Here is a 21,821-nt window from a genome sequence, read left to right on the forward strand (position 1 = left end):
TGAGAAGGCTAAAGTGTAATAAGGAGCATGAGAGGGTAAAGAGAACTCTAATTAACCTAAAATTCAACTACCTATGGGAACCTTAGGTAGTAGCTACTTAGAACTCCTAAAGGAACTTGACACAAGGTTAAATAGGTGTAGATTTCTACCCATGCCTATTTTGCTGTCATGGTGTGATGCGGTCGCATCACTTTTGACATAGAGTCCAAGAGACTGAAGCATTGTTGGCTCTTTTCGATTGATGTTTACTTTTCTTTTTCTTTTCTTTTTTTTAATTTTTATAATTTTTTTTAAAAATTCTTGCTCATCACAACACAATTCATTTTGATTACCTACGGTTTTATTAATTTTATAGTCTTGATCAAACTAAAACTACTAACTAGTCCAGTGGGTTCGATACTCGGAATACTCTAGAATTATTACTTCTTCGACAGTGTATGCTTGCACTTAGACCTCACTTATCTGAAATATTTACCTCATACATTTTTGGTTGATCGGTAATAAAGAATACTATTTTTTTTCTAATAAATATGATATGTTAATAATGAATGAAGTAATAAAAATTATTCACTAATTAATCAATTATAAACAATCAATAATGATCATATATTCATAATGAAAGATCAAATTAAAAATAATCCCGATAAATAATTGTTTGATTATAAAAAAAATAATAAGTAATTAATTATTATTGAAAAATAAATTTTTATACTAACTAAATTTGAATAATCCTAATTTACTAATTAAGTATATTTGAGATATTGTTAGCTAATTAATTAATAATTTACGTAAATAAGTAATTGCATTTATTCAATAATTTTTTATTGTAAAAATCAATTAAGTAAATATTTTAATATTTTATTTATTTATTTATTAAAACAAATATTTAGATTTGTTATGGGAAATTTTTATAAATAGAAAAATCTAAAAAATATTTAGCACTTTTAGAACTTTTTGCTATAAAATGTGTATATATATATATATAAATAAATAAAGAGGCTCCATTTTGTTAACTAATTAATTAATTAATATTCAAATTGAAATTATAAATAAAATGAGAAACAGGAGAAGAAGATAAAACTCACAATTTTAGAAGGGAAAAGAAAACCCTTGCTGTGGTAAAATAAGATGCATGAGAATTAGTTATTCCCGAGCAAAATGCTAAAAACTGTGAAACAAACATAAATTTTGGATGTTTATATGAATTTCCATTAAGAAAACCTTAAAAAAAACGACCCCTAAAATCTTTTTTTTTTTTTTTTTTTTGGTATAAATATGATGTAATTGAATCTAATTTATGCTTTATCTGGAAGTGTAAATAATATGGAAGTATCTAGCACACATTAACCGTTGTTACGAATAATGTTAGAATTGTTGGGATTGGTGTCCTAATTCTCCCAGGGTCTCATAATTTGTAAACTGTACACATTGTTATGAATAAAATAAGAGTTAATTTTATTTGGCACTTAATCATATCCAATAAACAAAACTCCATGGTTATTGTATGTAAACTTAAGCACGTATTATGAGATATATAAGTGGATCATACCTTAAAGTGATAACCTAAAAAGGTCTGTAGTATAAGGATTAAGGAGGGATACTTGATCTTGGTGACACTATGGATATGACCCACTTTGTAGAGGTTTACAAGTGTTGTGAACTACTATAGATGGTAGATCCTGACCATTCATGTGGAGGCATACGAGTGAACGTGTCTGACAAAGATTTTGTATAAGACCGGACCACGAGATAACTAGTCTTTTTATATAACGTCGTTGATACTTGAGACTTACATCTCACCTAAAAAACCATAGATGACATGACCTTAATCTTGAGTGTTTTGGGAACTCCTGCCTTTGAGGGCGGTCCTTTGATTAGTATGGATGAGAGTGACCAGATTGCTTACTCAACAAGCCTACCTTTTTGGAGATTCGTCTGATTTGGGAGTTGGGAACTCAATTACACAAGATGAAATTCACTCGTTTCCCAAAGTATGGATAAGTAAATAGATTGCTCCCTTAAGGGCTAATTCTGGGTCTTGAACATAGTGGTCACAGCTTTTCTTTGGAAGAGATGACTCGTCATAGTAGGACTATGACTTATGTTCATTAGAGGGATCAGTGGTACAAGGAGTTAGATGTAACTATAGGGGCATAATGATATATTGGCCCAGCTGTACTTACGAGCGATATGTGAAGGGTTATAGCGCTTTTGATTGGTTGATATAGACATAAAATATATCTGTAGTAAGGAGAGTACAACTGTCGATCTTTAGTGGAGTGCCCGACAGTTAACGGATGGTGGATCCCGTGACTAAAGAGTTTAGTTAGTTATTCATGTACTGGTGGAGCTTCGAGCTACAGGTCCATAAGGTCCCATTGGTAGCTCAATGGATTCAAGTTGAGAATCAGTTCTTGGTGTTGATTTGAAATGTTTAAATTGACAAGAGGTAATTCGATTATATATGATATGATCAGTGTGATGTATGAGATATATCAAGTAGAGGATTAATGTAAATGTGATTTACATTAATGACCATAAAATAGAAAAAAAACTATGGTTTATATGTTTCATGAGATAAAATATTAAAACTATAGGTTATAAATATAATATGGTAAGTTGGTTATCGTATATATTTTTAATAATATTAATTATTGGATAATTATATTTTTTCTCTAATAACCAATTGAGTGGGAGGTTATTGGTGGTTTTATGGTAACCGTGAGATAAAAGGAAAAATATTTTCCTAAATTTATGAGAGTTGCTTAATTCGGAAAGGAACTCATGGATTGCTGTCAAGTGGAACTGTTTCACTAAACGATAGCTAACAGAGAGACTAAACGATCGTGGAGTGTTACTATACAATAGTGCACTCAGTTGGTTGTAGCTAAACGTTCGCAGGGCATTATCTATACGATAGGTTGTCATCTTTTATACGATTGAGCATTCGTCTATGCGATAGACATTTCTCATCTCCCACTTGCTCAATCATCTACGTGATTGTTATTCCTCCGGTCTCTTCCTCTAACCAAGTCCACACAGAGCCCACACTTCTGGATTCTCACACCGAGAATACCAAGGTAACCATTGTAGTGGTGTCCTCACTCAACTCGACTGAGTTCAAGGCTTTGGAGGCCGTTCATTGTGTGTTCACGGTGTTCGTGTGTTGTTGTCTTGGAGACTAAATGAGCGTTCGTGATCGAGAGAGTTTGAAGCATGAGTCTTCAAAGGTATGTATACTTTATCCCCTGATCTCATCGTAAAGCATGCTGTAATTTCGTATTGTGCATGACCTGTAAGTTTCCGTTTCTTCACTGTAATTGTTAGTGTTCAATATCGAATGGAATTTGGAACGATTATTCCGCTAGTCATGAAAATATTTCAATTGGTATCAGAGCCAGGTTGTTCTAATATTCCAAATTCCACTTCTGTTTTGAACATCTTTTACAGTCGTGGTGGGTTTTCTACATTGCGTTTAAATGTTAAATGCGTTTGTGGATGGTGTTGATGAATATTTACGAGTTAATTGCCTCCGTTTCAAGCTTTCTTTAAAATTAGAAAGTGTTAATTTGTAAGGGCTCTATGTTTTTGGGCATAATTAACAAGCAATCGAGTTTGTAATTCAAAGTATTTGAGTTTTTCGAGTCGTTCGTGATGAAGTTTTGAAGTATGGAGATGTGGTTCTCAGCAAAGAAGAAGACCAAGAGTTGGTCGTATCATGTAGCTTTAAGTAAACAATCGTTGGGATTTGGCTAAACGATCGTGTAAATTTTTCTATGCGATCGTGTAGTATTTACTAAACGATCGTTTAACGGGGTAAAGTGTTTGCTCTATCGCGTAGCGTTGGTTGCCCGATCGCGTAGACATTGGAGGAAAATGATCGAGTGGGAGCATTTGATGCTCATCATTTAATAAAAGATGCGCGCACTAAACGATCGTGTAGTTAGCATGCCTCATCACATAGTCACTGACTACAAGATCATGCGGTATACGATACTTTGGCGCTCGCTCAGCGATCGTTTAGACGATTGTGCTTTACCGCATTGTTGTTGTTTAGACGATCGTTTAAAGTTTGCGTTATGCGTTGTGCGCTATACGATCGCGTACCTCATGCTTCATCGCATAGTAAAAGGTATATGATCGTTGCTAAACGATCGTTTAGCACTGGAAGCGTTAGTAAACAATTGAGTAAAGCATTTACTCTTTCGTATAGGCGATCATTTGGAGTTTGGTACACGATCAGTGGAGACGCGGACTTTGACCGAACGGTTCAAGACCCAATTTGCCTCTTTGAATCGGAGACTCTTTGCTTTTGTAATAGTTAGCTTTAGTTTTGAGGTTTTGAGGCTAATTATCCTAGTTCATCAACTTTTGTTTAATATACATGAGATGTATGTGGTTTATATGGCATAGTGTATGACATATAGATTTAAAACCCATCTTAGGTTGTGCAATTATTCATGCATCATGTATTATAAGTGTTATAATATGGCATAATGAAATTATAAAAAAGCATGCATATACATCATGAAATATAAGAGTTATATTTATGCATGAAGTAACATATTCATGCATCATCTTTATATTCTAAGAGTAATAGTATAAAGGTGAATGGAAGCATGTTTGCTTGATCGTTGCTGTTTTGTATAAGAGTTATATAAAAGTAGCAATGAATGAACATGCATGGTGCATGACACTTAGGTTGTTTATAAGCGTTATGAATACCTTGTATGTGTTTGTTTCGTGTTGTGGTTGATTTTGGTTGTTTTGGTTATAAGCATTATAATGGAAATTAGAACTAAACTCGATAAGAAAGAGTTGCATGTGGACTTAGGCGAACTCATGTTTTAAAAAGGTTTTAAAATTGGATTGAGATAGACCTAAGTTCAAGGTTCTAATGGGATTAGCAACCTAGTTTAATCTTTTTAAATCGGGTTAATAGGATTAAATTGATTGGCATAAACGATTAAAATTGTATTAAATCTATCTATAAGGAACCTTTTGTCTAAGGCGAGTTCTGTCTAGGTTGGGGTATTTAAACTGACAGAAACGGAATACCCCTACTTGGGAACCTACCTAGAAAGATGAATTAGATAGATTTTCTGCAAGCATGCGACAGTTGGTCAAAGACTCCGTTAAAGAGTTTAATGAATGATGATCAAAAGTTGTTCAACTATCCAAGGTAAAAGTTACTATTGGGCAAACCTAAAAAGTCACTTAGTTAAAATTCTTAGCCGTGTTTTTTCTAAGTAAACGAAACCCTAGGTTATAAAATACTAGTGGGAGAAAGAGATGTATATGATATGTCAATGATTCCATTCATGTTTCTCCTTGAATGTTCACGCCGTGAGATTCATGCTTGGCCTCGTGGTGCTCTAGAAGCATCCCTCTTCGGATGGTGTTTGCATGAGTCAATATCAAGGTGGACGGAGAGAGTATTTATAGTAAGTGGGTGAAAGGTGTGTGTCAACACGTCCTACGGTCTTCTTCATTGGTTGGCACCGTGAGATCATTCTTACACCCCCTTTGGATGAGTTTTGTGTAGTTGGTCAATATCAAGGTGAACTCTAGAAATGGATAGGGTCACTTTAGTTTTTGCCCCAATCTGATTTTCCCCTTTGGATTGGCTGCTTGGGGCGGAATTCTAGGGCCTAAAATGACGGGTCACACTTACGGGAAATTGTTAAGTAAGTTATTGATTTCTTGACCAAATCAATGATGGCTAGTCGTTATAGGAACAATAGTTGTTTTGGTATTATTGACTGGTTGAGAATGTCTCAATTCAGAGGAGGGATAAATTGACCACCCTTCGACAGCTTTTGTTCTAAACCTTTGAAGCGTCATTACGAAACTAGATGTCACACGAGGTTCATGTTAGTTTTGCTAAACCGTATTAGATGTTATATGTTTTTCAACGAGTATTTGCTTAAAACCTAATGTAGGTCAATATGTTTTTCTTTTCAGCAACATATTTGATTTTCCGTTAAATGCCTCTAGTTTGACCGATTTCATACAGTGGAAAGAGTCTTGTAAAACGTATTTCGTGGTAAACGACCTCAAATTTGTCATAGTTGAGGATTGTCCTCAAGTCCTGACCCTTGATGCACCGCGAAGTGTTTCATAATGTATATGAGGTGTAGATGAAGGCTAATTCATTGGCCCGACTTCACATATTAGCTAACATAACTGATGTTTTGGCCAAAAGGGTTGAGAACATGGTCATTGCACGTGAGATCATGGACTCGTTGCAAGATTTGTTTGAACATCAGTTTTCACTTTTCGAGCACAAAGGGGTGGATGACAAAACTAGTTGTTTCAGTTCCCAAGTTAATCTCCAGGAAGAGAAAGCAAGTGTTGCTAACTCTGTTGAAGTTCATCGACGAGAAGTGTTCTCTGACATGGAACTTGGAGCTTATTTAGGTTTTGATACTGATCCCACTACTCTCCAAAAGAGGAGAAAGTCTAAAGACAGTAAATATGATTTATTGGTCTTGGAGACATGTTTGGCAGAGAATGATGATTCTGCCTGGATCTTGATTCGGATGCTACTAACCACATTAGTTCCTCTTACCAAGGATTTAGTTCCTGGCAAACGTTACCAAAAGGAGAAATGACTCTTCGAGTCCGTATTGGTGAGGTTGTTTCAATTGTTGCTGTAGGCAGGCTGAAGTTATTTTTGGACAAAAAACATTATCTGTTACTGGATAATGTTTTCATAGTTCCTCATATCAAGAAGAACTTAATCTCGGTTTTTTTGTCTCATTGAACAAGGTTATACTGTCTTCTTTTCTGAGAGTAAAGTGTTTATTTTCAAGAATGGGATGGAGATTGGTTTTGGTTCAATGGAAAGTAACTTATATGTACTCAGGCCATTAGTCATAAAAGCCTTGTTTAATACTGAAATATTCGGTACGGCGACAACAGCTAAAAGACCAAAGGTTTCTCCTAAGGAAAATACCTATCTTTGGCATCTAAGGTTAGATCACATCAACCTCAATGGGATTGAGCAATTGGTGAAATGTGGACTTCTAAAGAATTTAGAAGAAAACTCCTTATCGGTGTGTGAATCATGCCTCGAAGGTAAGATGACCAAACGACCTTTTATTGGAAAATGTTACAGAGCCAAGGAAACCTTGGAGCTTATACATTCAGACCTCTGTGGTTCGATGAGTGTTAGGGCTCGAGGTGAGTATGAATATTTCATCTATTTCATAGATGATTATTCAAGGTACGGATATCTCTACTTAATGCAACGTAAGTCTGAAGCCCTTGATAAGTTCAAGGAGTATAAGAATGTAGTTGAAAACTTGTTAGGCAAAAGAATAAAAACACTACGATTTGATCTTTGTGGAGAGTATATGGACCTCGAATTCTAGAACTATATGATAGAACATGGAATTACCTCCCAACTCTCGACCCCAGGTACACCTCAATAGAATGGTGTATCAGAAAGGAGAAACAGAATCTTGTTGGACATGGTTCGGTCTATGATGAGTTATGCTCATCTTTCAGACTTGTTTTGGGGTTTTGCAGTGGAAATTGCATGTTATATTTTGAACAACGTTCCCTCGAAAAGTGTTTCTGAAACACCTTTTGAGCTGTGGAGAGGCCGTAAAGGTAGTTTATTCCACTTCAGGATTTGGGGTTGTCCATCTCACGTGCTTGTGACTAACCTGAAGAAGTTGGAACCGCATTCGAAAGTTTGCCTCTTTGTAGCCTACCCCAGGTAAATGAGGGGTGGATACTTTTATGATCCGAGTGAGAATAAAGTGCTTGTTTCTGCAAATGCTATCTTCTTGGAAGAAGACCACATCCGGGATCATAAACCACAAAGTAAGCTTATTTTACGTGCGATTTCTAGTGAGACTGAGACTACTGAGGATTCAACAAGAGTTGTTGAACAGACTGATAGATAAACAAGAGTTGTTGAGGTCGGTTCATCTAGTCAATCATCTCAAGAGTTGAGACTGCCTCGATGTAGTGGGAGGGTTATGAACCCACCGGAACGCTAAATGGTTTTGATTGAAGCCTAGAACGTCATTTCTAATGATGGGGTCGAGGATCATTTGTCTTATAAGTAAGTAATGGAGGATGTTGACAAAGATGAGTGGATTAAGGCCATGAACCAGAAAATGAAGTCTATATACTTCAATAAAGTCTGAGAACTTGTGGATCAGGCTGATGGGGTAAAACCTATAGGGTGTAAGTGGATCTACAAATGAAAACGAGGTGTAGATGGAAAGGTGCAAACCTTTAAGGCTAGACTCGTGACAAAGAGTTATACCCAGGTCAAGGGAGTATACTATGAGGAAACTTTCTCATATGTTGTCATGCTAAAGTCTATCAAGATACTTCTGTCTATAGCCACATTTTATGATTATGAGATATGACAAATGGACATCAAAACTGCATTTTTTAATGGTAATCTTGAGGAGACCATCTACATGGCTCAACCAGAGGGGTTCATAGTTCCAGATCAAGAGCAAATAGTTTACAAGCTTAATAGGTCTATTTATGGGTTGAAACAAGCGTCTAGATCGTGGAACATTAGATTTGACAGTGCGGTCAAATTACTTGGCTTTGATCAGAACGTTAATGAGCCTTGTGTTTACAAGAAGATCATCAACATCTCAATAGCTTTCCTGGTACTATATGTGGATGATATCCTACTCATTAGGAATGATGTAGGATTTTTTACTGACATTAAGAAGTGGCTAGCCGCCCAGTTCCAAAGGAAAGATTTGGGTGAGGCGTAATATGTTCTAAAGATCCAGATCATTCAGGATCGTAAGAACAAGAGGTTAACCTTGTCTCAGGCATCATACATCGATCAAATGTTGATCAGGTACAGGATGCAAGATTTTAAGAGGGGTTTGTTACCCTTTAGGCATGGAATCGTTTTGTTTAAGGATCAATGTCTTAAGACACCTCAAGAGATTGAGGAGATGAGGCAGATTCCTATGTTTCAACTGTTGGAAGCTTAATGTATGTAATGTTGTGTACCAGACCCGACATTTTCTATGCAGTAGGGATTGCCAGTCGTTATCAGTCCAATCCAGGATTAGATCACTGGACGATGGTCAAAACAATTCTCAAGTACCTTCGGAGAACGAGGGACTACATGCTCGTGTATGGAGATAAGGATTTGATCCTTACAGGATACACAGACTCTGACTTTCAGACCGATAGAGATTCTCATAAATTGACATCGGGGTCAGTGTTCACTCTGAATGGAGGGGTTGTAGTGCGATGAAGCATCAAGCAAGGATGCATCGCAGATTCCACTATGGAAGCCGAATACGTAGCCACTTTTGAAGCAATTAAGGAGACTGTTTGGCTGTGGAAATTTCTTACAAATTTGGAAGTTGTTCTAAATATGGATTTTTCGATCACTCTCTATTGTGATAACATCGGAGTTGTGGCAAATTCGAAGGAACCTCGAAGTCATCATAGAGGTAAAGCACATCAAACGAAAATACCACTTGATTAGGGAGATTGTGCATCGCGGGATTGTGATAGTCACGAAGATCGTGTCGGAGCACAACGTTGCTAATCTGTTTACAAAGGCTCTCACGACTAAAGTGTTCGAGGGTCATCTGAAGAGTCTAGGTTTATAGGACATGTGGCATCTTGTCTAGGACAAGTGGTGATGATATTGGGGTATAGTGTATGCCTAAGTTTGTTGTATATTGTACTTGTATTTTTCATGTATTGTACATTAGTTTCCTGAGGCATTAGAACAAGTGGGAGATTGTTGGGATTGGTCTCTTAATTCTTGCAGAGTCTTGTAGTTTGTAAACTGTACACATTGTTATGAATAAAATAAGATTTATTTTATTTGGCATTTACTCATACCCAATAAATAAAGTTCCATGGTTATTGTATGTAAACTTAAGTATGTATATGAGATATATAAGTGGATCATGCCTTAAGTATAGCCTAAAAATGTCTGTAGTATAAGGATTAAGGAGGGATACCTGATCCTGGTGATACTACAGATACGACCCACTTTGTAGAGGTTTACAAGTTTTGTGAACTACTATAGATGGTAGATCTTGACTATTCATGTGGAGACATGCGAGCAGAGATGTCCTATACAAAGAGTTTATATAAGACTAGACCACGAGATGATTAGTTTATTTCTATAACGTCGTTGATACTTGAGACTTACATCTCACCTAAACGACCATAGGTGACATGACCTTAATCTTGAGTGTTTTAGGAACTCCTGCCTTTGAGGGTGGTCCTTTGATTAGTATGGGTGAGGGTGGCCAGATTGCCAACTCAACAATACATTCTTCAACGTCTTCAAAGAATCGTATTTGTGACATAATAGGTTCAACAATCTCCAACTATTTTTAAGATTTGAAAATAAAAATGCATAGATATAAAAAGCCAGCATTTTCCATCTTATGGCTTTAGTTTCATCTTCCTCAATGATTTTATAATTTACCTGGTCTAATCAAACTTGTATTACATTTGATAATGCATAAACCTCAATTAGCAATTGATATTGCATTTGTTATTGCTGATAGATGAGTGAAATCATCATAAACTATTAGTTAAAAAATAATTAATTTAAAAGTACAACAATCAAGAGAACTTATTGAGTTATTTGGCACCTCACTTCAAAGGTGCAACAATCAAGAGAACTTGTGTAGTAGTTAAGATCTCTTGTGAATCCCTAATTGCTAAAAAATATTTAAAAACGGTTTATTCTTTAACACTTTTGAAAGAGGACTTGATCCCCAAGTCAATTAACGGCCCCTTTTCCACTCCAATTTGATAGAGGGGGTGGATTGGTAGTTAAAAAATAGAAAGCAAATATTAAAAGTAAAATTTAAAAATATCCAACATATTATAAATATCACAAATTATGCGTAAAATCTCTCTATACTCTATATATATAGTCATGTGTCTTGTAAATACTCATTCTTTGTGTCTATGTAATCTACCTCCTACATGCCAAATATTAGCTATAAATAATGTCGTTGGTGGGTTTTAAAAAACACACATTGGACAAAATCCATGAAAATTGGAGAAAGTTGAGATTTTAGAGAAATTTCTTATTTCTTATTTTACTATTTTATTTTATTTATATATTATGTTTTACTAATTTTAATATTTATTTATTTTATTATTATATTATATTATATTTATTTTAATATTATATTTTATTAGTATTTGTATTCCTGTTATGCTTCTCAAGTTCATAACACGTTATCAGCAGAGTTCCTATCGTTTTCCTCGCTAAAGGTAGGTCGGTTTTTCTCTTTTCGTTATAATTAATAAATTAAATGTTGTTTTACATATTTGATATATATTAAAATTCTAATATAAATATAATATTTTGTAATAGTGTTATTATGAAAATATTATAAAATTAGAATTTGTAGCATTTGATATTAATGGTTTGTCATTAGTGCTTGATGTCAAAATACACCTGGATGCCATAAAAATGTGATCATTAGAAACAATTTTTCTTCCTAAAGCTTGTCGTAAATGGATGCATTCGAGCCTCCAAAATTTTGAATCAAGATATTAGAGGAGACATTTTTCTACATTTTGGATATGGCCCTACAGTAGCAATATCGAGAGGAAAATTTTAAACAATATTTTGCATTAATGTTTTCTCGTGGCTGGACAAAATAACGAGTTATTGATGAAAAATCATGAATCTCAACCAAATGGAACAACACCATTTCCTAAAGTGAATATTGTGAATGTTAATAGTCGTGGTCGAGGTCGTGCCCGTGGCAGAAGAAGAGATAATTTTTATTTTCGTGGTGGTCGTTCTAATCATTCAAATTTCAAATGAACCACGCAAAATGATAATCACAAAAGAAAAGTTCAACAAGATAAGAGTTCAAAAAGTGTTGAAAATAAATGCTTTCGATGCGGAATGACTGGGCATTGGTCACGTACCTGACGAATGTCAAAATACTTAGTTGATCTCTATCAAGCCTCCCTGAAGGAAAAAGAGAAAAAAATGTGAAAGAAAATTTTGCATACCAGGATAATAACATATTTGACCTATTTCATATGACAAATTTGGATGTAGTGTATTTTTTTAAATCTTCGGAAGAGAAAATCTGCAGAATTGATGGAACATCAAGTGTTTCCTTTGACTTTGAAAATATCTAGCTTTAATGTTGTTTTTTTTTATCCATCTCCATGTTTTTTTCTTCTCTTAGTAGATGATAACCATTGTACATTCCAATTGTTGTTTTTTATTGTAATTATTTTATTTTAATAAAGAAACTTGAATCATTTTCATATGTTGGGTAATTAAAAAATGAGTGAAGAAGATCTATGTCTGCAAACAGTGCAACTACATACACAATACTTACAAGTAAGAAATATTATTCCAAACTGACACTGCTGGAAGCAAAAGTCAAAACAATATCGGGTTCTGCAAACTTGATTGAAGACTTTGAAAAATAAATGTTATTTTGCCTAAAGGAACAAGATTTACAATTGACAATGCATTGTTCTCTAGTCAATCAAAGAGAAATCTACTTAGTTTTAAAGATATACGTTACAATGATTATCATATTAAGACTGGCAAAAAGAATAATATGGAGTATCTTTATATCATATCTATTGTCTCATATGAAAAAATGTATATTGGAAGAGTTGCATGCTTTATCTTATGGGTTATATTATACTCATATAAGAGTAATTGAAACATATGCAACAATGAACCTGAAGTTAATGAATCTAGACATATTTACAATTTGGCATAACAGATTAGGTCATCTAGGGTCTATAATAATGAGAAGAATTATTGATAATTCAAATGGGCATCTACTGAAGAGTCAGAAGATTCTTCAATCTAATAAATTATCATGTGATGCTTGCTCTCAAGGAAAATTGATAATTAGACCATCACCAGCTAAAGTGGAAATTGAATCATCTACATTTTTAGAACTAATTCATGGTATTATATGTGGACTTGCTAACCCACCAAGTGAACCATTTAGATATTTTATGGTATTAATATATGCTTCCAGCAGATGGTCACATGTGTGCTTATTATCAAGTCGAAATCTTGCATTTGCATGATTATTTGCTCAAATAATTAAGTTAAAAGCAAAATTTCTTGATTATACAACTAAGAATATTCTTCTTGATGCTGGTGAATTTACATCCCAAGTTTTTTATAATTATTGTATTTCAATTGGGATAAATGTTCTGTTGGGATTGGTATCCTAAATCTCATTGTAATCTCGTAGTTTGTAAACTTTGTATAAACATATTGTTGTTAATAAAATAAGTGTTAAATTTCTTGATTATACAATTAAGGCTATTCTTCTTGATAATGCTAGTGAATTTACATCCCAAGTTTTTTTTTATAATTATTGTATTTCAATTGGAATAAATGTTCTATTGGGATTGATGTCCTAAATCCCATTGTAATCTCGTAGTTTGTAAACTTTGTATAAACATATTATTGTTAATAAAATAAGTGTTATTTTATAAGCATATACTTAATCTAATAAACTAAGATCCGAGGTTATTTCATATAATTTAATCAAGTATGTAGAGACATACAAGTGGATCTTATTTAAATAATAACCTAAACGGTTTGTAGTAGATGGATAAGGCTGGGTACCTTATCCTGGTGACACTACGGATACAACCCGCTTTGTAGGTATTACAAGTGTTGTAAAGTGTTACAAATGATCTTCTCCTAATCATTCACGTGAAGACATGCGAGCGGGGGTATCCTATACAAAGAGTTTGTATAAGACCAGACCATGAAATGATTAGTATCTTTATATAACGCTGTTAATAATAGAGACTCACATTTCACTAGGATGACCATAGGTGACATAACCTAAATCTTGAGTGAGTTGTGAACTCCTGCTCATGAAAGCGGTGCTTTAATTTGTATGGGTGAGAGTGGCTAGAATTCCAACTCAACAAGCTTACCATTTTGGGGATTCATCTGACTGGGGAGTTGGAAACACATTTACACGAAATAGAATTCACTCCTTCCCCGATGCAGGGCCAAGTAGATAAATTACTCCCTTAAGGGCTGATTTCGGATCTTGACATAGTGGCCACGCCCTCTCCTAGCCCGAGAGAGACTTGGTCATAGTTGGACTATGATTTATTGTTCATTAGAGGGATTGGTGGTACTTAAGGAGTTAGATGTAACTATAGGGGTAAAACGGTAATTTTGGCCAAACTGTACTTACGAGCAATTTATGAAGGTTCATGTACTGTTGATTGGTATATCCAATGGACACAAAAATTTATCTATAGTGCAAAGAGTGCAGCTGTCGATCTTTAGTAGAATGACCAACAGTTAATGGATGTTAGGTAATTTAATTAAGGAGTTTAATTAATTATTCAAGTACCGTTGGAGCTTCAATCTACAAGTTCATAAGGTCCTCTATGTAGCTCAATAGGGATTTAATTGAGGGAATTAATTACATATGATATAATTAAGCAAGTTAATGATTTCTTGACCGAATAAATGATGACTGATCATTATAGGAATAAGAGTTATTCTGGTGTAATAATTAGTTGAGAGTGTCTCAATTCAGTGAAGAGACAATTGGCTACTCTTCGGTGGCTTTTGTCCTAAATCACTGAAGTGTCATTGCAAAACTAGATGTTAAATGGGGTTCATTTAGATTTGGCTAAAACTGATTGGATTTTTAAAAAGTTATGCTAAAATCTAATATAGGTCAATATGTTTATTTTTCAGCAAATATGTCAAATAGCATTTTTTTTCGTTAGTTTCCTTTTCTAGTTTGATCGATTTCAATTATACGATGTGGAAAGAATCCATTAAAACGTTTTTCGTGATAAACGACCTGGAAATTGTCATGATCGAGGATTGTCCTCAAGTCCCGACCCCTGCACCACATAATGTTTGTAATGCATATGAGGTGTGGACAAAGCTAATTTGAACGCCTGGGTTCACATTTTGGCAAGCATACCTGATACGTTGGCCAAAAGGTTTGAGCACATGGTCATTGGACATGAGATAATGTAAACAATCAATGCGAGAATTGTTTGAATGAAAGTTCTCACGATTCAAGAAAAACGGGATTGATGACAATGTTACCAGTAATATCAGTTCCAAAGATAACCTCCAGTCCATATTGAATGTCAATGGACTAACAGAGAAAGCAATCGTTGCCAACTTTAATAAAGTTCACCAATGAGGATTGTGCTCTGAGATGAAACTTGGAGTTTATGACTTGGGTTCTGGAGCTGATCCCACTACTTTCCAGAAAAGGAAGAACTCAAAAGAAAACATATCTAATTTATTTGTCTTGAAGACGTGCTTAGTAGAGAATGATAATTCTCTTGGAGTTGATGCTCTAAAGTCTCGTGTCCTATAGTTTGTAAACAGTTTGTACAAACGCTTGTGATGTATAATATATGATATTTTACTTCACATCTTGATTTTGCTCAGTTATTTGTTTTATTTGTTTTACCACAAACCAAAAACCTAAAATCCCTGGTTATCTGTATGTAACTTAAGCATGTATGTGGTGACATACGAGTGGATCATGTCTTAAGTAATAACCAAAATGGTCTGTAGTATATGGATATAGAAGGGAAACCTTATCTTTGTAACACTACGGATGTGGCCCACTTTGTGGAATGGTCACAAGTGTTGAGTCGTTCGTGAAGAAGCTCAGAGCAAGGGTTGCTGTTCTTTGAGGAAGAAGACGATCAAGGGTTGATCGAGTCGTGTAGACGCTGGGGTAAGCGATCGTTGAGTATCGGACGCTCGGGTTTCGTTTAACGTGCACGTGACTAGACGATCGTTTAACTCAGCAAGCTTCATTGCTTAGTAACTGACTAAACGATCGCGGAGTAACGCACGATAAATCGTTTACCTTTCGTCGCATTAAGCGATCGCCTAGAGGCTTAGGCTTCGCAGCCTTGTTGTCATCTAAGCGATCGTTTAGCTTTTGCGCTATCGTCTAGTGAGTGCTAAGCGATCGTTTACCTTCGATGTTTACTAAACGATGGAGTTCTCCTGGCGATTCAAGACCCGATTCGCCTGAGAATCGGTTTACTCGATGGAAAATATAATAGATAGAGTTATTTCATTCTGGTTTTGTAAAGGTTCATCCCGGTCCATTAATCCTTGGTTTATTACATGAGATGTATGGTTTTTTATATGTCATATGGGATGCACATATAGTAAATCCCACCTTAGATTGTGCATTGGTTATGCATCATCTCTTTATTGTAAATGTTATAATTTAGAGGAATATGATTTAATTATGTAAGAGCATGTTCATCATCATATAATATAAGAGTTATCATCAGTGAGTATTTCGAGATTTTGGTGTTCCGTGTACCGTCAGTACGAGCGGTTCTTTCGGGCGAGAAGCGGGCATCTCCCACAACGCAAGCTGCATTGTTCGACACTATCCGAGAAGCAAAAGATTCGAGAGTCCAGGCTGAAAATACATGCATAGATAGTGGTCTAATGACAAGGGTCGACGATGGAAGCTCGGGACGGAGTCATATGATGCGGAAGTCTCACGTACGGTTCCCTGAGAAGGGAGTGGCTACCTATTGGAGTTTCGACCAACTACCATCTTTATATTATAATTGTTATAGTATAAGGGTGTATGGAAAGCATGTTTTCTTGGTTATTATGCGTATATAAAAGTTATGTATAGTATTGACCGGACATTGCATGAAGCATGACACATAGGTTTCTTTATAAGCGTTATAAACACCTAGTTGTGCGCGATGTATTTTAGTGGTTTCTTTTTAAAGGTTAAAGAGAAATTAGAACTAAAAGCAATAAGAAAGGCATGCATGCTTACTTAGGTTTAATTTATGGTTTTAAAATGTTTAAAACTTGGATCACATAGACTTAAGATCACGGTTCTAGTATGATTAGCAACCCTAAGACTTTAATCTTTTAATTAGTTTAATAGGATTAAATTGACTAATAAAAGGTTAAAGTATAGCAAATCTATCTATAAGGGACCTTTTGTCTAAGGTGGGTTCTGTCTAGACTGGGGTATTTAAGTTGACAGAAATGTAACACCCTTACCTGGAAAAGTGAATTAGATAGATTTGATGCATGTATGCAAGTTAAAGACAGTCCATTAAAATGTTTAAATGTGACTACTTGAACTTGTTCATTTTTCATACACAAAAGTTGTTTATGAGCGGACTTAAAAAGATGACTTAGACTAAAATCAGTAGCCGGATTGTCTAGGTTAATGAACCCCTAGATAGAACATTCAGTGGGAGGTGCTTGGGGCATATGATGCTTCATTTAAACCTTTCACGTTTCTCTTATATAGTCCACACCGTGAAATCTACCCTCGGCCTCGTGGCACCTTTGGCGTGTCCCCCTAACGGATGGTGTTTGGGTAGGTCAATATCAAGGTGGATGGAGAGAGTGTTCAAAGTAAGTGGGAGCGGGAAGTGCGACAGCATATCCCTCGGTTTCCCCCATTGGATTGAATAAAGTTACTGCGCATCGCCTTGAGGCACCCTGGGATTGTCCCCCTATAGGATGGCAGTTTTGCGAATTTCTTTATTTAATCTCCTGTAAGAGGATAAGGTTACTTAGTCTCTTGTCCTAATCTACTTCTTCCCTACGGTGGGCTCATTAGGGCGGGACTCTAGCATCGAAAGCGAGGGGTCACACTTACGAGGAATTGTTAAAGGTTAACAGTTCTAGACCAAAGAAATGGTGGCTGTTAGGTTCAATTCCAAGAGTTGGTTCTGCCAAATGGTTGAGAATGTCTCATCCGAGTGAAGGGCCATCTAATCACCCCATTGGTGACGTTTGTCCTGCTTCATGATAACGGGCAGAAATGCACATTATTACAGCGCTAAGTTATAAAACAATGCAAGATTGCGATGGTAAAAATATACAATATTGCGTCCAAAAGCACTAAGTTCACAACATTGAGATCGCATGCATCCATCGCATTAAAACAACTAACTTATGTATTTTATGCAGGAAAATGCGTTAACGCAAGGCGGAAATGCGATCCGAAGAAATTAACGTTCGAACGCATAAGAGATTGCGGGTTTGCATTCGCGAAAATCTACTCAAGAAGGTGGCTGCATAGAGCCGACGCATCAAGGTGGACGCGTCTGGGTGAAAGCTTAATAAATCACGATGGGATAGAAAGTTGATGATGGTCGATTCTGAATTAAGTTGACAAGCCGTTAACGACTTACTGTAGCAGGTACACTCAACTTTTCGGTGACAAATATTCGGTGCATCAGACAGAGAATTAATGCCATCCCATCAGTGCAATCATAAGAGAGAAGAAGCTTCTCACCCTGAAGTTCTATAAATACCGAAGGCCACCTTTAGTGACGGAGTTCGCTCAGTTTACAGAATTTTCCATATAGATAGAAGTAGCCTTGTTCATAGTTTTTCTTTTACTTAGAAGACGGAAGCAAGTAAAGGGAGATTACACCGAGATATCATCCCGGTAAACTTGGAAGAGTGCCGGAAGCGTCGAAATTAGAGAGAGGGCCAACTCTTATGGAAGCAAGAACATCTTTTTGGCAGAATAGAGATAACAGTGTAAAAGCTTTGGGAAGCAAGATATTGCTATCAAGCTCTCTACCCTTATTTTCCATTGTCATTTTGTACTCTGAACTTATTTATAGAAATGGAAATTGCATCTTTATATCTGTCCACTCTCTGTACATTACGCATGAGTAGCTAAATCTGTCGAATGGGTTGAGAAGCACTTTGCTAGCATAACCTGAGATCTTCATTCTATGCGATTATCTTGTATTATGTATGCGTCATTTGTCCATTAGAGATACTCGGGTGGGTAGTCTAAGGATAGAATCTAGGCTTAGAAAAGTCAGATTAGAATTTAGGTTCGAGAGAGTCAGATTAGAACCGCATAATCAAGGGATAGAAGCTTAGGAATAAACTCTGTTTACTATTAATGCATCGCATGCACCCTAGAGATAAGTTATGATTGTATGCGGTCATCTTGTCTGTATGTGCATCTTGCATCATCGCATAGGCAAGAAGTAGAGACTTAGGAATAAGCTCTATATACATTATCGCATTCATCGCATGCGTCCTAAAATTAGGAGTCATCGCATTTGCATTGGAAAATGATTTGCTGTCACATGAGTGTAGCATGATCACATAGCTTGAACGCATTCTCGGGAAACGCTAGCTAAAGACCTTCTCAACCCGTTCCTCCGCATACTCAGTGTGCCTGTCGCATAATTACTCTTTTCTCAAATTCGCCGTTTTTATACCTTAAACAACAAACTAACCAAACCATTGATTTAATTGTTACCGCAAAGTGATCTAAAATTACCATCGCATATTGTTTTCCTTAGTCCCTATGTTCTACCCTGAGCTTACCAGGCAACTCAGTAGGATTTATACTTGGGTCTTATTGAGAAAACTTGCATGCTCAACGCATATTCCACCATTGCATACCTCTCTATTATTTCATCGCATAAAATAAAACGCATCACCTCACTGGGACATCATTGCAAAATAGAAATGTTGAAGGAACTCTTAAACAAGAGCATCCATGAGCGCATTCAGATATTTCCTATTTCATTGTGACCGAATTACCACACACACATTCTAACAAACAGATATGCAGTTTAACACTAATTATAGGCATGCTTTGATAAATAAAGTACAATAGATTGAGTATACGCACCAGTTGAAGACTGTCTTCACTTCGAACTCAACCCAGCGGAAGAAACTCCCTACGGTCTTTATCACCCAGCAATCAGTCGGCTACCAGCAGAACGATTGTCTACACGAACGGCAGCGCACGAACAAGCAGGAGCGGGGACGACACCACCACTTAGAGCCCTTGGTATTCTCGGAGTGAGAATCCAAATAGTGATCTTTGATGGAATTGGTAGAGGAAGGAGGAACGGGTTGATCGTGTAGAACGACAAGCAAGTGAGAGAAGGCTATCTTATAGCGGATGTTTATCGTTTAGAGAAAGTTACAGATCTTGTAGGTTTTACTAAGTGATCGTTTAGTAAAGAGTAAACGATCGTTTAGAAAACTCGGCGTGCTAAGAGATCATTTGGAAAAGCTAAGCAATCATTTAGAGAACGCGTGCGATCGTTTAGTACGCAAGGTGTGCGATCGTTTAGGCGATAAGGCGCTGTCGTATAGGCTCTCAACTAAGCGATCATTACGTTTTCACACATTGAGCGATTTTTTTGAACTCTATGCAAAATGAAACAAATTTTCATTTTATTCTTCAGTTACAATAACTAAAATAAGATTTTCCCACTAACACACGATTAAGGAGAAGTTTTCGGCCAATTATCACATAATTAACCAATTAATTAATAAAAGAAAATAATCATATTATATTCTTAATCTATAGTTTGATATCATATATCCACTATAGTAATTTCTCCTCTACTTGATATAAATCATATTTATATCTAATTTCCTCCAAAATAATGTATCACATACATTTTGTCAATTATATCATATATAATCGAACTCCCTCTTGTATATTTGAACATGTCAAACTAACCCAAAAACTGATTCTCGACTTTATCCAAGCTACCTAGGGGACCTTATGGACCTGTGGCTCGAAGCTTCAACAGTATGTGAATAGCTGACTAAACTCTTTAGCCACGAGATCCATCATCCGTTAACTTCCAAGTATTCCACTAAAGACCAACAGCTAAACTCTTCTTACTACAGATATATTTCTGTGTCCATTGGATATAACCAATCATGAGTACGATGACCCTTCACAGATGCTCGTAAGTACAACTAGGCTAATTTACCATTTTGCCCTTGTAGTTACATTTTACTCCTTAAGTACCACTGATTCCTCTAATGAACAATACAACATAGTCCAATTATGTGTGAACACCTCTCGGGCCAAGAGAAGGTGTGTGACGCCACATCGTTCAAGTCTTGGAATCATTTCTTAAGGGAGCTAGCTATCTACTTGCCCCTGCTTCGGGGAAGGAGTGAATTCCATTTTGTGTAGTTGAGTTCCCAGCTCCCAAATCAGAAGAATCCCCAAAATGGTAGGTTTGAGTCAGCGACCTGGCCACTCGCACCCATACAAATCAAAGAACCGCCCTCAATTGCAGGAGTTCCCAACTCACTCAGGATTGAGGTCATGTTACCTATGGTCATCCTAGTGAAGTGAAGTCTCTGTCATGAACGGTATTATATAACGAGTCGTTAACACTTCGTGGTCAGGTCTTATACAAACTCTTTGTATAGGACGCCCCCGCGCGCATACCCCCCACGAATGATCAAGATCAGACCATTTGTGACAAGTCACAACACTAAAGACTATTCCACAAGAGTTGTGACTTGTCATATATGGTTTGATCCTGATCATTCGTGTAGGGGACATGCGAGCGGGGGTGTCCTATAGAAAGAGTTTGTATAATACCTGACCACAAAGTGTTAACGTCTCGTTATATAACACCGTTCATGACAGAGACTTCACTTCACTAGGATGACCATAGGTAACATGACCTCAATCCTGAGTGAGTTGAGAACTCCTGCCATTGAGGGTGGTTCTTTGATTTGTATGGGTACAAATGGCTAGGTAGCCGACTTAAACCTACCATTTTAGGGATTCGTTTGATTTGGGAGTTGGGAACTCAGCTACACAAGATGGAATTCACTCCTTCCCCGAAGTAGGGGCAAGTAGATAGATAGCTCTCTTAAGGGTTGATTCCAGGGCTGAAACGATGTGGCGCCACACAACTTCTCTTGGCCTGAGAGGTGTTCACACATAGTGGACTATGTTGTATTGTTCATTAGAGGAATCAGTGGTACTTAAGGAGTAAAATGTAACTACAAGGGC

Source organism: Benincasa hispida, chromosome 7, assembly GCF_027475165.1.
Source record: "Benincasa hispida cultivar pf3 chromosome 7, pf3_genome.v1.1, whole genome shotgun sequence".
NCBI lineage: Eukaryota > Viridiplantae > Streptophyta > Magnoliopsida > Cucurbitales > Cucurbitaceae > Benincasa > Benincasa hispida.